The following is a 16,165-nucleotide window of genomic DNA, read 5'->3' on the forward strand; positions in this document are numbered from 1 at the left end:
GAACAGCCTTTCTCGGCTTCTTAGTCAGCCCCTAAGGGATATGATTAGATGAGTTGTTTAGAATGCTAAGATGTTGCATTCCTAAAGGCCCTTGGCTGGGACCCAGAAAAAAAACTCCAGGCAAAGTGGCTGGTCCCCGCTGCTTCATTCCTGGGTGAAACTGAAGCCACCTGTTCTCCCTGTGGTGGCCTGGCCCTGAGAATGGCGAATGAAACCAGAGCTTCCTTGGCAGGGAAGTGTGTTGCTTGCAACAGGTAGCAGAAGAGAGCCTTGGCTTTATTTAAAGGGGCAATTAAAGTTCAGGGAGGAAAGGAAGTGTAGTTGTGCTTAATTTTTCACACTCTCTCTGACCCTAACCTCCATGCCACAAATAGCCCAGGATCCAGTTTGCTGCCAGAAGACTAATACCTGGGGAAGGCTATGAATGATTCACAAGCTGGGTCAATAATTAAGTCGCCAAGGGAATGTGTACAATACCTAACCAGCCTTAACCCCTTCTTTCTCAAAAAACCTGCTTCCCAGCCCGGTGAGAGAAAAATGGTTGGGGACAAAACAATCTCTACCCAGGTCAATTAGCATTTCAATCTGTTAACTGGGAAAGGTTGACAAATAGACCATGTTTTCCATCTTGGCCTGTGACAATTTTCAGAACAAAGGACTGCAACCCACTGCTTCTTTCCCCAAGTCCACTCTGCAAGGTGAGGTGCTTGGAACTGAGCATTCCCCAGCCCCAGCTGTGGTTCCCAGAAATACTACCTTGATAAAGATCTCAATCCACGGTACATTCAGCCTACGGAGAAACTTGCCATTCATCTGGCCAACAAAAGTTTGTTTTATGCATGCTTTTGAGAGGCAGCAAGAGCTTCCACCTGCTGGTTTCCTCTCCACAATAACCAGGGCTAAGACAGGACCAGGAACTCCATCCAGGCTTTCCACATGGCTGACCAAGGCCCAGTGACGTGAGCCATTACCACTGCATTCTATTAGCATCAGCAGGAAGCTGGAGTTGGGAGCTGGAAGGTGACATTGGAGCCATGGACATCCTAAGCAGTGGCTTTATCGCTAGGTCAAACACCCACCCTGGGAGTTTGCTTTAAAGCAACCTCTTGTGCTTGACTTGTAGGAGGCACAGCCATGGTGGTCTATCCTACTTAAGGAGTCCAGGCTAAAGCTCCCTGAAAAACTTAGCAACACAGGACTATGCATGTGCACACTGGAGACAGTGATAGAACAAAGTAATCCTCTCAGGTGGGACTGGACCTTGGCCAGAGGCTCAAATGATGGGTGAGTGATGGGAGCTATCCTAGGGAGTGTCAGTAACTCTTCTCACGCAGTTACCCCAGACACAGACCTAGGCTGAGTCCTGCCTTCCATGTGCCAGACACTGGGCCAGGTCCTGGGGATACACAAGCGAGAGAGAAGATGGTGCCTGCTGTGAGACAAATTATGTCCCCTCCAAATGCATATGCTGAAGCCCTAAGCTCCAGGACCTCAGAAAGTAACTGATTCTAGGGAAAGGAACCTTCAAAAGGTGAGTAAATGAAATAGAGACTCTTCAGGCTGATCCTAATCTAACAGGAACAATGTCCTTGAAAGAAAAGGAAATGATGCCAAAAAGAAAAAACAAAAAAAAAGAGGCACCAGGTATGCATGCACACAGAGCAGATGAGGAAATGGTGGTAAGATTGCCATCTGCAAGTCAAGGAGAGACCTCAAGGAAAGCCACCTGCTTCTTGATCCCTGGAGCTGGAGAGTTCTGGCCTCCAGAATGATTTAAAAAAAAATGCTGAGTCCCCAATCTTTGCTTTACAAAATCCTGCAGCAGCCTGAGGTGAGCACCTTGGCCCTGTCCTATGGGCCAAGTCTGTTGAGGAGTGCAGGTGGCAAAACAGGTGGCAATCCACCTTCCTGCCCATCACAGAAGACCACGGCCACATCCCACACCAAAAAACTGGTTAGCAGTGAAGAGTACAAGTTTATCTTGATAATTTGGGAGCCTTCCAGCTGAAGACCCCAAAGGCCCCTGGGAGAAAGATCCAGATTTATGCTGGTGTTCAAGAAATCACAGCCCACAGTGTAGAAATGAGTATGGCTGGACAAAGAAGGAAAGCTGCCAGACTAGGCAAGGAAACCCAGCATTGCCTGTGTTCAGATTCTTCTTGGCCCTTCTATTCAGCTTACCTGCCTGCCTTCTGGGCACAGAGTGAGCCCCTTCTGGAGTGAGATCTTAGGACCTATCATCACAGAGCTGGAGAATTTCTTCAGGACTAGCACCAAGTTGGGAAAATGGGAAGACATTTAGGATATTGCTTTCAGCCTTTAGGACTTGTTTTGGAGAAAAGGGGCTCTAGTGTCACAGACCCACATTGGAAAAGAGAAATTCTAGTGTCCATTATGGCTTGACTTGGAGGGGGGAGGGGGAGGGAGGGAGGAAGAGAGAGAGAGGGAGAGCGCGAGCGAGCGAGTGCAAGAGAGAGCAGAAAGCAGGAGGGCTGGGGAAGGTCTAAAGGAATTTTGCTTCCGAGGCTGCTTCTCCAAGGCTGCTTCTCAGGCAGTGTGGTGGGGGTTTGGTTCTGTTTCTGAGCTCTGACAAGAGGATGGGACAAAAATAAAATTATTTCACTGATGCGTTCATGACAACTGTGTAGTACATACATGCAGAAAGACAGGGATGAGTTACTTAGAGAGAATCCAAAGAATGAAACACATGCAGGGTGTACATGAGCCCTGAAGACCAGCTCCAGGGTAGGAGAGTGGGGGATCTGGGGTGACCAGAGATGCCTCTATGGGGTTGAAGAGATGGGCTGATGAGCAAGGAACTCCAAAATTACAGAGCACCCTCAACTGGGTGAATACATTCAGGCTTGATCTCAAAGCTCTTGTGGGTTTCTAAGTTGGAGGAGTGGCCTAAGCGAAAAAGCATGGAGTGAGATTTTTCTTGCAACCTTGTGCTCCAGGAATGTGAGCTTTGAGATCCCTGGGGGAGGAGAAAGAGGGTGAATGGAGGTAGCCTGGCTGTGGAGAGGATGCCCAAGGTCTTGGTAATTGGAGGGAAGTTTTTCCATGATCTGTTCCCCTCAGGGCTGCTGCTGACCTGCAAGGGAGGCCCTGGGTCAAGTGGTTGCCACAGCAGCCCACTCTGTGCTGTCACCACCCTTCTCTGTGCCCTGGTTTGTGCATCACTGAGACCTGCAGTGCTGCCTGATGCAGCACAAGGAGTAGCATGGACATGCTGGTGGGAACGCCTTGGGGAATCAGACAGAAAGTGAGACCTGTCTCACTCCCCAACGAGCTAGAGGACAGACTGATGTATCCAGAAGATCCTGCCCTTCTCGTTGCCTTTACTGATGTTTGTAGCTGAGGGAGAGATTGGGATGCAAGGAAAAGAAACTATCCTCAAAAGGGCCCCAACTCCCCACATTTACTCCTATGGTGTTGTCAAAGGCTGATGGACAGAAGCAGGCCACTTGTCAGAAACACTGGAGCATCAGTTCCCAAGCACCTTCCAGTATGGCCAGCCCACTGACTCATGGAACAAGCAGATGAGCAAGTGGAAGGTAGATCCTGGGCAGGCGGGGGATGGAGGAAGCTTGGCAGCAGCATTAAAGAAAAAGGATGCCAAGCCCCTGATCAGGATACCACAGTGCCATGGGCCAAACTTAACAACCACAGCCAGCTGCTGGGGCCAGAGCTCTCATGAAGCTGATGAGAAACTACCTTCATTTTGCTACTTGCCGGGCTCATTTTCCATCCATCAGCAGCTGATGGCTAATTTGGAGATCAGATTAGAGGCAATGCCCTCTGAGAGACCTGCATTTGAAGCATTAGGCTAAAGCTAATATAAACACATGTGGGAATAAACATAGTGCAAGGGAGTACAGAAAAAAAATCCAGGAATGACAAGCAGACTCTAAACGCATTATCTGGATATCAGAAAGAACATTTCTAAAAAGCTCACTATTTTAGCAAAGGATTAGTGTGTTGCTGGTAGTTTATTATTTTATTGCTTTCTGAAACTCTTCTGTAGAACTCTTGGGCTTCAGGATAATGCCCTTTGCCCTGGGTGGGAGAGCTGCGCAGTCCTGTGGAGTCAGCCAGCTGCTTGGGCACCTGCTAGGAGCCCATGACAGCTAAAGCATCTCAGTCCCCATCCCAGACCCATGGAATCAGAATCAGGGAATCTGCACTTGTACAAGCTCCCTGGAAGCTCTGAATGGCCTGTTAAAATTTAAAAAGCACTGCTTAGAGCCTGGTGGCATGGCCTAGCGCCTCAAAGTCCTCGCCTTGAACACTCCAGGATCCCATATGGGCACCGGTTCTAATACCAGCAGCTCCACTTCCCATCCAGCTCCCTGCTTGTGGCCTGGGAAAACAGTCGAGGATGGCCCAAACCCTTAGGACCCTACACCTGTGAGGGAGACCCGGAAGAAGTTCCTGGTTCCCAGCTTTGGATCGGCTCAGCACCAGCCTTTATGGTCACTTGGGGAGTAAATCATCAGACAGAAGATCTTCCTCTCTGTCTCTCCTCCTCTCTGTATATCTGACTTTGTGATAAAACCAACAAATTTTTTTTTTAATTAAAGGCACTGCTTTAGAGAAAACCAGCAAAAAGAAAAGCTGAGAAGGATGAGGGGGTGGGTGGTTAGAGACTGTTTCACCAGCATCCTAACTAGCTCTAGGGTCTACTTCTGCTCACTGGAAAGAGAACTAGTAACTGTCTTGGGCCATGGCAAAATGGCTATGGCAGTAACAGGGAATACAGAGGAAGAAGGCCGGGCTTCGACTTCAAACCCAACGGGAAACGAGGGGTGAGCACTCTGAGCAGGTGTGAAGACGTCCCCCCGGAACACTGGCACCATGGACCAGATAGCCTGCATGTTCTAAGTCCTGGCTCCACTCTGGATTCCATCTTCCTCCTGATACACATCCTGGGAGACAGAAGACAGTAGCTCAAAGTACGTGGGCCCCTGTTGCCCATGTGGAGATCCAGCTTGAGTCCGTGGCTTCTCCTTTATCCTGGCCAGCCACGGTTGTTGCAGGCATTTGCCAGCAGAGCAAAGGCAGGCGGGTGGGTTTGAAAGTGAAAAAACAAAAGGATCAACCAAAAGCGCCTGAGCCTTTATCCATGCAAGTCTAAGTCCCTTATGGTTCAAAGTCAGGCAAAGGAAGAGTCCACAATGTAAAGAAGAAAGAAAAATGTGCCCTCCGATTCAGAGGGCAATCAATGGCAACTTTCTCAGAGCCATGCTTGACAGCATTAGCCACACAGCTTATTTCCTTTGTGCTTACTTTTCTAAGGCTGTGGCACCAAGGTTAACCAAGACAGTTTTCTTTCAGTCTGGCTGAGCAACAACAACTATTCATGGTGCCTATGACACCACCTGTAAGATCAATGAGGTGTACCAAACCGACCAATGGAATTTGAAGAAGTCAAGCTTTGGACAATGATTTTAACTGGCATGGCTCCCTGGGCGAGTCCCTTGTGTCCTTAAGCAGAGAGTGTAAAGCAAAAACTATGTTCTACGTTAACTAGAATGAGTTACACATTATCCAGTAGAAGCACAGCGGCATAACTTAACCTGGCTCAACTGGTACAACCAGTGTTAGACTCAAGGGAACTACGGCTTGGAGCAGTATGGCTCAGATGCCACACAGCCAGAAGTGGCAGGGCTCCGGTCAGCAGGTGCCAAATCTGCTGCTCTCAACTACCCAGAAAGTAGTTAATCCTGACACTTTCACCCTTTGCTTGTCTGTGGTGCTCTCAGCCTCCCAGTGCCTTAGTCTCTGTTTCATCATTGATGCTCCCACCTTAGGACAGAATCACAAGCCAAGTAGATTTTACCAAGGATCCAACCCATGCGCAATCCGTATTAGGAGAGGAAATTCAACATCATGTCACCTATTTACTCCCCCTTTGAATGCTATTTTAAATTGTGACTTCATTATGTTTTCAATGTGGGGTCCCCTTTTCTTCTAAATCATTTACTTTTTCTCCCTGAAGAGTCTCTGTGTTAATGAGAAAAGCTCTGAGTTTAAAATGGTAAATTCTCTCCCACTCTCCTCACCCTGACCTCTTCCTCCCAGCTCCCTTTTTTTTTTCTTTCTTCTTTTTTTTTTTTTTTATAGGAGCATTTGGCTCCTTCCCAGGCTAGAGAGTGTGCAGACCCTTAGCTTGGATTAAACAGAGAAGGCCGAAACTGAAAGACTGAAGAGATTTGAACTAATACAACTTTCTCTCAAACAAAAGCATTAAAGAGAGTTCAGCAAAGGTTAGGCATGCAGAAAATGCTGCATTTCCTGGTATCTTCTGATTAGCTTTTCAGATAATTAAAGGAGATGGGCAGACTGCTTGAGCAGCACCAAGTACATTTCTGGAGGAGAGCAGGGAAGGCAGAGCCTGAGTCCTCAGCACTAACACCCCGACTCCCTGGCTTCGCCTGCATCTGTGAATCTCTTTTCTGGCTGCAGTGTGATCTGGGTGAGGCCAGGATTAGGTGCCAGGCCAGCTCCCTGCACTCTGCAGGCATTCCCCTTAACTCAACATTGCACCTCCTTCTTGGGGGGAATAACATGCTAACTCCTTTTTCAGGAGCAAGAAATTGCTGCACGCATACACGCATGCATGAGTTCTTACAACAATCCAACAAGGTAGCCACTGTGATTATTCCAATTTTGCTGACAAGGAAACTGAGATCAAAATGGATTTAATAGCTTTCCCAATGGCACACAATTAATATTGAGGTTGGAATTAAATTCAAACCTGACTCCCGAGACATTGCTAAAACAAGAAGAGGTGGCATTTCTCCTTACCTCACTCGTGTGTTTTACACCTGCGTTTCCACAATGTGAGGTAGTGGGCAGAAGCCAAAATTCTAAGAAAACTGCCAAATACATTCCTATAAGTATGAGACGGATTCTTCTTGCTCCTCCCTGTCCTCCTTTCCTTGCCCCTACCCCTCCACCTTCTCATCCTCTCTCTTCAAAAGAACTCCCATCTGCTGGCTTACTACACAAATGCCTGCGAGTCCTGGCAAGGAGTCTAGGCTCTGCCTCACTGCAGAACCAGGAACTCAATCCCGGTCTCCCACTTGGTGGCACAAACAGTTCCTTCAGCTGTCACCATCGCCTCTCATGGTCGCATTAACAAGAAGCTCTAACTGGGAACAGGTGCTACAGCTGAGAATGGAGCCAGGTACCCAAATCTCTCAACACCTGCCCCTGGTCTTCTGGACCATCTAGCTGGCCAAAAAGCCAAGCAGCTGCCACCAATATGAACATTAACAAGTCTAGTTTCTTTGTATCATTCCTGAACTCCTTCTGAGTAATGATCACATTTTTTGGATTTATTTCTATTTTTATTTATATCCCTCCCAACATGGCTACCTTGAAAGAGAAAAACTGTGGCATTTGTTAGGTATTAATCAGAATTGCCACCGACTCTGCCCACATTTCATCAGCCATCATTAGTCAATCACAGTTCTCTTTCCTAGCAAGGCTAGTAAGGAACCTTGGGGTCTCTCTCAAAACAATGCAGCTCCTATCCAATTGGAGCTGATTCCCTCCCAGGGTGAAAACTATCTGCTCTTCTTGACTACATTCATAGCTGACATTTTCCCTTGACCTTTGTTATAGGAACATTCTCAAAACCCAAGTTTTGGCTATGAGGTTGCACCGGGAAAATAGAAGTCCTCACAATACAAAAACATTCATCAAAGAAATGGACCCTTTTCCTATTCCAATCCTACCTTGGTCAGGCCATCCCTGCTCCCCTGCTATGCATGCTGTTTGTGCCTGGTTCTGGGCCTCTGTGTATAGGTGCAAAAATGCAAAGGAGATATCAAATTTTTTGTGAAATGAATGAAAGTGATATTGGCAAACTGCTCAAATCAGTCACTCGGAGCCATTAGCAAATGAGAATCTGGGAAAGTTACACCAGCTAGCCATTGAAGAAGAGAAAATGAGGGTGGGGGTGGGTTGGCAAGAAGTGCTTCCAAAGAGATCATTTGAATATCAAAGGGTTGAGCTGAAACCCTTGGGAAAATTGATAAAGCCTGGGATTTCTTTCTTTTCTCCAAAGAAATGGCGCATGTGCTGTGAAAACCAACAACCCGGGGAAAGAGAGTGGCCTGTTCCCGTACAAACTGCTCAGGCAACAGCTACACCAAACTTCAGGGGTCGATGTTTTGGGCTCACTCAGGGACATAAATGGTGCCTACAACGTATTCTCATTCAACAGTAAAGAGAAGGTTGTCATCATACCTCCCGATGAAGAAAATGCAAAGTGCAACTACCGGTTTGCTTGTTCAAAACACTCCTGTTTCAAAGGGACACGCGTTAGGAGGCGGATCCCAGAAGCTCTCTCCCTGCATGACAAGGGGTTCCCGCGCAGCCCTGTCATCAGCCAGGTCTTTGCGGCTTGGTTTTACAGGAGAGTGAAGAACAGAGCATACCACTAGTTGATGTGATGACCTGCCTGTGCTAGCCCAACGGAACCAAGCTCTTTCTGTGATCAGAAACCCATAGGGCTGATAACTGGGTGCTGAGTGAAGCAACAACTACCTCCGACAGTGACACCTCCCCCACCACTTAAGATGCAGACTTAAGCAAGCCCTGGATGGCCTCTTACTCCCTGCCTCCTCGCAGGTCTCTCCTCCCAGGCCTGCTACAACCCTCCTGCAGTTTGTTTGTTTGTTTGTTGCTTTGCGGGGGGAGGTGAATCTCAGGTCCCTGACTGAAGTCTCTCCTGGCTCTCCTGCCCCAGAATCTCACCTTCCCGCAAACCCTAAAAAATGAACCTGTTCCCTACTTGGGAGAGCCTGAGAGGGCTCCTGGCTCCTGGCTCCGGATCGGCTCAGCTTCGATCATTGTACCCACTTAAGAGTGAACTAGTGAATGGAAGATCTTTCTGTAGCTCCTTCTCTGCGTAAATCTACCTTTCCAACAAAAACGTTTTTTTGAAAAAAAATTAAAATGAAAAAGAAATGAGCCTGCTCTCTGTGCTGCCCCCACTGTACTTCCGCCTTCTGCCTGGTTCATGCCAGTTCTTAACCCCGCAGGGAGAGCTCTCCCTCCCAGAAGTATACATTTATCATGCACCGATGTAGCAGAGGAACCACACTGCAAGGCTCACATCCACCTGGAGCCAATAAATAGGTGGATAAACAAGGACACAAACAAGACAGGCAGATAGGGTTGTATCTGAAGAAAACTCAGTGAGGAAGCAGGTCATGTGGAGATGGACAGCCAGCTGGCTGGGCACTGGGAGAAGCATGTGCAAACATCCTGGGGCAGGAACTACACATACATGTCTGCTGCTTTCTTTTCACGGTGCTTGGACTGTAAATCCAGTAGGCATACTATGTAAGACACATAGTATTCATTTCCAAAGTCAACTAGTCATTTTAGCACACTAAAAAGAATCACATAAGACAAAACGATATTCAATAAAATTTTCCTCTCATCCTGCCCTCCTGCCCATTGCTCCAGACCCAACATTATCATCCTGTGTAATATATCAATCAGCTATCAATGTTTCCTACAAATAAGACCAAACGATATGCATTATCCTCAAACCTCGCTCCTTTCATAAACAGATTTCTGTACAAGTAAAGCAACTGCATGTCACCACATTGGAAAGGCACAATAGGCATTGTCTCAGACCCTTTATCCCTGAAATCACAAAGTGTCCAAGAGAGGGTAGCTTATCAACACAAGAAATGTACAAGGGACAGTCTGGGAAGCTAGGAAAGCCGAAATACAGGGGCCAACAGGTTCAGTGGGCCTGTTACAAGGATGCAACACATGGAAGATGTGGGAAAAACAAAAGGAGACACGTGCCATGTTCTTCCGTGGTAGATGAGCAGAGAGTATGACAAGCACTGAACGAGTTTTCCCAACACATGGAGGAACTACCCCAAAGGCCCCATCGTTTCCAAATCCCACCAACATGAGGATCAAATTTCAACATCATTCCATAGCATGGACACAAGGACCAGGATCTCCCAGTCCCACCCTGTGCCCTGGACTCCAATCAAGCTCCTTTGTCCTTCTGAACATAATTATTACTCTCCTGTGATTTCTGTCCAACATGATTGCCAGCATCTGAGTCTGGGTGTCCACACTTTATCATGCATCTGCTGAAATCTTGGCACTCAAAGGGATGGTGTGAAGAGGTCCCTGGGTGGCCATCAGGTCATAAAGATGGAACAATCATGTGTACTGTGAGTGTCTTAGAGGGACCCCAGGTAGGGTTGGCTCTGTGCCTTAGTAGGTTAAGTTTCCACCTGCTGTGCTGGTATCTCCTATGGGGCCAATATAAGCCTGACTATTCCACTTCTGACCCAGCTTCCTGTTAATATGCCTAGGAAGGGAGCAAAGGATGGCCCAATTCATTGGGCACCTGCACCTATGTGGGAGACTCAGAAGAAGCTCCCAATTTCAGACCAGCTCAGCTCTGGCCATTCATTGCTGCCATTTTGAGGAATGAACCAATGGATGAAAGATCTCTCTCTATATATACATATATATAGATATAGAGATATGTGTCTATATATAGACAGAGAGAGAGACTCTTCTTTCTGTGTAACTCCCTTTCAAATAAAAATAAGTAAAAGCTTAAAACATCAAAAAGGAGGAACCCCATAGTACTAGCTAACTCCTTCCAACATGTGAGGCCACAGTGAGAAGGGACCATAAATATATACCCAAGGGAAGGAGGCCTCACCTGACTTGGAACCATGAAAAATCATTGTTTCTACAAGCTCACCAGACGACGGGATTTTGTCAGCAATGGCCTACATGGAATAGGACAATGGTTAGAGTGTGCATACACACACACACACACTCCTGTGGCTACCAATCGCATGGCTACCAATCGGATAGCTACCAAGCAGTTCACCTGTGGACTTGTCTCCAAAACCACATGTCAGAGAGGTGTCCATCAGGACAGGGCCACAGCACAGCCCACTGAGCCAGGCTCTGGGAAAGAGACCCAGATTGCCCCTTTGCCCTCTCTGTACTCACAAGCCACATGATGACCAGGCCAATGTAGGTGTCCTTTCACAGAGGTCTTCTCTGCCCATAGCCTACAATATTCCTGTGCATGGCATCAGAAGAAAGAGCAAAATTTCTTCATTTAGCTCCATTCTACAGAAAATCATTGAGCAAGAATGAGCAGAGTTTCCGTGAGCACCCTTGTGTATCCATCTACCAGAATGATTTAATATAAACAAATTGGTAGATCAAATCTATCAGAATTTTATGTTTTTGCTATATCATCAATTTTCCTCTTTCCATGCAGCCTCATCTAAACTTGTTCTAAAACTTCCTGATGTTTGGCAGTATTAGAGATAAAAAAATATTACCTTGCTGTTCAGTTTTGAGTATTGGTTGTTGTTAAGATTTATTTATTTGAAAAATAGGGAGCATGATGGCTCAATTACTGAATCCTTACCATGCAAGCACCAGGATCCCACCTGGGTGCCAGTTCAAGTCCCAGCTACTCCACTTCCCATCCAGCTCCCTGCTTGTGACCTAGGAAAGCAGTGGAGGATGGCCCAAAGCCCTAGGACCCTGCACCCATGTGAGAGACCCTGAAAAAGTTCCCAGCTCCTGGCTTTGGATCAGCTCAGCTCCAGCAGTTGCAGCCATTTGAGGAGTGAACCAGCAGATGAAAGACCTTTGTCTCTCCTTTTCTGCATAAATCTAATCTGCCTTTCCAATAAAAATAAATCAATCTTGAAAAAAATAATAGAGTGACAGAGGGAGAAACAGAAAAAGAGAGTGTGCGCTTCCATCTGCATATGAATCATCTGGGCAAAGTCAAGGTCACGAGCCAGGAACTCCATCCTAGTTTCCCACATGGGTTCAGGACATCAAGCAATTGCATTACCTCCTGCTGCCTTCCCAGGCACTTCAGCAGGAAGTTGGTTTGGAAGCAGAGCAGCTGGGGCTCACAGCATTATTCTGATAGCAGATACTGGTATCTCAAACTGCCACTTTGCCTACTGTGCCACAATACTGGCCATTTGTCCTTTGTTCTGAGTTGTATGTCCTTTCCTTATTGAATTGCAAAACTTCTTAAAATGTGTTCAATAAATTAGCTATGATATGCATATATATTTTTGTACTTTTGATTTATGTTAATTATTTGCTATGCAGAAATCTAAAATTGCTATGAGGCTAAACTTACTGGCATCTCTGTGCCTTCTGTCTTAGAAAGTCCAGAACTAGTGTGGAGTTATTAAACTTTAAAATTCTCTCCAGTTTATTTCTAGAACTTTCTTACACTTCAGCTTCTCTCCAGCTGGAATTCATTTTAGTATAAAAAATAAGATATGGCAATGCATTTTTTAATGGAATGGTTAGTCAGTTACTCAATCCAAAATTATGATTGAGAAAAAATGGTACTTTCCCCACTGGCATGAGCTAAATTTCCACAGGCCCTGCCACAGTTCCCAAACAGCAGAACCATCGAACCTACGATTTGAGCAGCAGCTAAGGGCACAGTGACAGGCGTGTGGTCTACTTATGGATGCTGCCTCCCTTCCTGCCCAGCACTCATGCATGTGGAGTTGGGGGTTCCCAGTTAGTAGTCCTTTTCTTTTCAAGATTTATTTTTATTGGAAAGTCAGATATACAAAAAGGAAGAGAGAGAGAGGAAGATCTTCTGTCTGCTGATGCACTCTCCAAGTGGCCACAATGGCCAGAGCTGAGCCAATCTGAAGCCAGGAACCTGGAACCTCTTCCAGATCTCCCATGTGAGTGCAGGGTCCCAAGGCTTTGGGCCATCCTTGACTACTTTCCCAGGCTACAGCAGGAAGCTGAATGGGAAGCAGGGCCTCCAAGATTAGAACTGGTGCCCATAAGGGACCTCAGCATGTACAAGGCAAGGACTTTAGCTGCTATACACAACTGCACTAGGCCCAGTGGTCTGTCTTCTGAAGGAGCTGCTGCCCCCACATTCCTTCTTATCAGAGTTCCCAGCACCAGCTTCCAGATCTTGTCTTGTAGCCACAAATAAAACTCTGGCTGGACACATCATTTTATAGTGCCTTGGCCTTACGCCACAACAAGGTGGGCTCCAACAGCTCATCTGCCCTCTCTTCCCTTCTCTTTCCTTGCTACCAAATGCACAGGTGAGGCTGGAAAGCCCCAGGTCCCTCTGGCAGTCACACTGGCTATCCTGGCACCCCCTCAGAGCTTCTTCCCAGGGATTGCCCCCTCCTTATTCCCAGAGGATTCTCAATGAGATTTTTTGGATGGCTTTCATTGCCACTACTTTCAAGAGCCTCTTTTTCCCACGGGGTTGAGTGCTGCATCATGGCACATTAAGCTGCTGCAATGCCTGGCTTTCTTGGTGGTCCCACCTCTACTACCGAGGCCAGCTTCCTGCTGATGCACACCCTGGGAGGTGTGCTACCTACACTGTGGGAGACTTGGATGAAGTTCCGGGGCTGGGGAGGAGAGTAAGGGCCAGTGTAGCATGGGATGCCCCAGACCACCTGCTAAGAAATGCACCAGCAGAGAGTATGGTGAGAGATTCACAGTGAGAGTGAGATGGCTCTCCAGCTCTCAGCCCCAATGACTGCGGATGACCTGGTAGTATTCTCTGGGGCCCTGCTGCCAGCTTATGAATATTGATACAATTTCAATGCAGTAAATTCCTTTCTAAGATTCTGTACCCTTGAGGCAACTTTCCGTGAGCTGGGAGGGCGAGAGTCATTAGGAACGAGATTTAGGTGGCTTAAATTGCATATAATTTACCTCAGCCCTTTTTGCTCCACCCAGCCTCATTCAAAGCACCTTCAGTTATCAAGCCATGAATATGTTTAGGTGTTTTCAGCTAGTGCGTTTCACACTCACAAGAGCATACAGAATTCTCTAGGTTGGCCTTTCTGATGTTTAGAACACTTTGTCAGCACTATTTCATGTCTTAGTCCATCACTTATCCTTCTTCTGATTCTACACTTCCAGCTTTAAATCTCACAGCCAAACATTGAAGCTACGTATCTTAGATACCCAATCCCTCAGTACCCTCTTATTTATTCATTTTGGTAAAGAAAGCTCCTATATACCATCCATTATTTTCACAGGTGCTCTATTACCAGCATCCCTATCTGACTGCTGCTTGCTTTTTTTTTTTTTTTTTTTTTTTTTTAGGGCAGATTTACAAAAAGGAGGAGACATTGCCAAGGTAATGACACTGATCACAATTATTTTTGCTTTTATGGGTTTGGGCAGATTGGGGAATTTTTAGGTCAAACCTCTTGGAACCCTTCCTTCGAATAGCCTAACCTTTTACTTCTGTCTCTTTCAGAAATGGAAATGGAGCTAGTATCTTAAGTCCTGCATTGCCTCTGTGAAATCACATATGCCAAGTCCCAGCAATGCTGTTAAGGGCTCTGAACACTCCCAGCCCAGGGATGAGGGGAAGAATTCAACCCCTGCGAGAAGGTGGTGGCTCAAACCTGTCCCACTCTGTCAAGTTCCCACTGCCATTTCTGGTCTGTGTTTCTGGACCACGCCCCATATAAGCAACAACCTATTCATAAACAGAGTTAAAAACCAACCATGAAGCAGAAGGTTCAGCCAAGTTTTCAGCCCCCAACTTGGCATTACTATCCCAGGCCACCAGCCTCATTCCATACAAACAAAACCAAGACTATCATACCTGTGATGCTCAGTGGCAAAGAATGATACTTCCTCTCGTGTGTGTGTATGTGTTTTAGGAAAGTCTAGCTATTAAAAATAAAAAACCAGCTGCTAAGTATCTGGGATCTGTGCTTTGAAGCCAAGGTAATGAACCTTTTGAACAAGGGGCAAATTCAAGGGGACTTTTGGCATAGACTCTTTCTTATCATTTCATGACATGGTTTTCACATCAGATATTTAACAGCTTGTCAATCTGATTATGGTACCATTAGTCCCACTTCCAGACCTGATTAGCCACTCTGGTCTCATTTCTTACAAAGACAAACTGTAGGTTTGTGTCAATTAGAATTAAGTGTCAACCCAAATGTTAGACATGAGTCTTATTAACATATAACAAATTATGCTCCCTCCACACCCAAGCACATAACATATGTGTCTACAATGTGTGATGAAAACCCTTTTCTTCCCAATCTTATAAGAAAGGCAAAATCTGCTGATATTGAAAATGAATGGAACATTCTGTCAAGAGGGTTTTTTTTTTTTTTGCAAGTTTTTGGGTTTTTTTACAAGCTGCTTTGCTCTAATACATGCAAAGTCAAACCAATCTCTCCAGGATTCAGTTTAAGTGCTTCAGGTCTGATAACTGACAAAGGTGTGGCAATCAAGTTCCTTTAAGAAACCCTAACTTTGGGAATGTCCACTGGATTCCCCCCAGTCATCTACCCAAACAGTCAAATGTCCTTTGTGCAATAGCAATGAGATTTGACAGAAATGATTTTCCTTAGGAATTGCAGGAGATGTTCTATTTTTAACCAGAGGCTTCAGAAGTGCAATGAGATCAATGCTTTCAATCAGCTCTGCCTGAGACCTCGAGAAAAAGTTCTTATCAAAGAAGCCAATACAAGTGCCAAAGAGCAGACAGGAAAATCCTGGCTAAAATTCAGGACTGACAACGGTTGCCCCATTATCCCTCTTTGCCGTGACAATCCGATGCCTATGATAGCTTAAGAAGCGAAACGACAGACATAGCACCCATGTCACCAGCCAGAGACCCAGAGAAATCCCCAGCTGCTTGCATGGAAGCTAACCTTAACATTTATATTCTGAACCGTATCTCAAAACAGTATCTCAAAGGCAGATTCTGGAGTTTTATCCAACAGAATGAATTAGGAACTTGTTCCACTCAGGTTTTAGAAAGTGAGGGAAGTTAAGAAAATAATGAAAACTATTATAACCCCAAACCCAGAAATAATGAGTGTGAATATTTCTGGTACTTGCCAGTGTTTCTGATACAGCTGTAGGAGGTGCAGTTCTGTGTGACAGTGCACATGGTGTGCCCATGCATGTGTGTGGCTATGTGTAATTGGTTAAAATGTTGGATCCTGCCACACAGAAATCTCGCAATTGATATTCAGGAAAAGGCAAGCCCTGTAACACTGCTGCTTGCTTCTCTTACAGAGAGCAACAGCAACCACCACAAGGCTGCAGGTGTAAAAATGACCTCAGCCTGTCT

This window comes from Ochotona curzoniae, unplaced genomic scaffold, assembly GCF_017591425.1.
Source record: "Ochotona curzoniae isolate NIBS_2020 unplaced genomic scaffold, NIBS_Ocur_1.0 contig_3819, whole genome shotgun sequence".
Classification (NCBI taxonomy): domain Eukaryota; kingdom Metazoa; phylum Chordata; class Mammalia; order Lagomorpha; family Ochotonidae; genus Ochotona; species Ochotona curzoniae.